Here is a 2,169-nt window from a genome sequence, read left to right as displayed (position 1 = left end):
TACCAACACCTAGTCTATTAGCTACACAGCTGTAATGTTATAAAGAGGTGGAGATATGAGACGTGATTCTCACAGCATCAGGACTGTTCAGTCAGCTGTAATCAGGACATAAAAATCATCAACTCGCTTTTCTCCAATTACAACACATTCACATTTGTATTCCCTAGGCATTACTAATTAAGCTCCGCACAATCAGACATCACCGTAGCACACAGATTATCATATTATCACGTTCACATGACGTATTAGAATATTACTTACGATTCTTTATTAATATCAGCGATCTACTGGTTAAAAAAAAGGTTTGTAACGGGTAAACTATAAACTGTATTGTTTGGATGTTGATAGGTCCTGTTCATATTGAAACAAACAGTGGTTGTATTTTAATGTAGGTCTGTAGGGAAGATAGGTCCTGTGGAGATGTTATATTGAAACATATCTTCTCTATTTAAGTTGCTAACCTGTTTGATAAGATTAGTACATATTTTCTCATGGGACCGCACATCGGACCCCGACCCCAAGTTTGGGAACCACTGTACTAGCTTCTCTCTTTTGCTTGCTTCCTCTCTCACTCTCTGTCTCCTCTGTCTCCTGCTGAGATTGGCTCTGTGTTGGCTTCTTACTTCATCCCTCTAGCTGGCTAAGTAATACTACCATTCTCAGAGAGTGGGTTTTTAGTTGTTTGGGGGATATCTGTAGACATGGCAGGAGTCACTGTATGGTTTTAAATGTGGCTTTAGTCCGCCGTCTCGCAAACACACTGTCAGCAGCGTCTCTCGTTTTGCCTATTTCTCTAGTGAGCCGACTGCACATTTTCACAAAGCGACACGATTAGAACTCAGTCATATCAAGAAGATAAGCGTTTTGATAAAATGTTGGCATCCATATTTAGATGATCCGTAATTGATTTTCTTTATTGTGTACAAAATCTATATTTTTATTATTTCTGTATTTTTTTTCAAATTTGAAAAAATGACAAAGGTCCGGACCTCACTGTCCTCATATGTCTTATGAACAATAATATAAATGCAGCATGTAAAGTGTTGGTCCCACGTTTCATGAGCTGAAATAAAAGATCCCAGAATGTTTCCATACACAGACACCTATTTCTCTCAAATGTTGTGCAAAAATATGTTCACATCCCTGTTTACATCCCTAACTTTGCCAAGACGATCCATCCACCTGACAGGTGTGGCATATCAAGAAGCTGATTAAACAGCATTATCATTACACAGGTGCACCTTGTGCTGGGACAATAAAAGGCCACTCTAAAATGTGCAATTTTGTCTCACAACAGAATGCCACAGATGTCTCAAGATTTTAGGGTGTGTGTAATTGGAACGCTGACTACAGGAATGCCCGCCAGAGCTGTTGCCAGATAAATGTCTATTCATTTCTCTACCATAAGCCGCCTTCAAAGTATTTTTAGAGAATTTACATCCAACCGACCTCACAACCACAAACCACGTGTAACCACACCAGCCCCAGATCTCCACATCAGGCATCTTCACCTGCGGGTTCTTCTGAGACCAACCACCCGGACAGCTGATGAAACTGAGGAGGATTTCTCTCCTTAATGAAGCCCTTTTGTGGGAAAAACGAAATCTGGTTGGCTGAGCCTGGCTCCCCAGTGGGTGGGCCTGGCTCCTATGCCCTCCCAGGCACACCCATGGCTGAGCTCTTGCCCAGTATTCAAATCCATAGATTAGGGCCTAAGGAATTTATTTCAATTGACTGATTCCCTTAAATTAACTGAATAACATTTATTAATTGTTGCATGATGTGTTTATGTTTTAGTTCAGTATAGTTCCAGGGTGCTTGGGTTAGGGCTCCGCGTGTTCAGCAGAAAGACACTCGTTTTTCATTTGTTGGCTTTTTATTTTAAGCCTTCCCAAACCTTAACCTTTAACCTTTGAAATGCTCTGTTTACAAGGGTTTCGACTTCTGATTCTGAGATTATGTAAGAGCTTGATCATTGATCCAAACATACACACACACATCTTTCTCTCTCACACACACACACACACACACACACACACACACACACACACACACACACACACACACACACACACACACACACACACACACACACACACACACATTTGATGCTTGATATAATACAAAAGGATCTGTGTGAAACAGGTTCTCTGATGGTTAGTGTGTAAT

Source organism: Salvelinus fontinalis, chromosome 20 (assembly GCF_029448725.1).
Source record: "Salvelinus fontinalis isolate EN_2023a chromosome 20, ASM2944872v1, whole genome shotgun sequence".
NCBI lineage: Eukaryota > Metazoa > Chordata > Actinopteri > Salmoniformes > Salmonidae > Salvelinus > Salvelinus fontinalis.
This window is presented reverse-complemented; position numbering follows the sequence as displayed.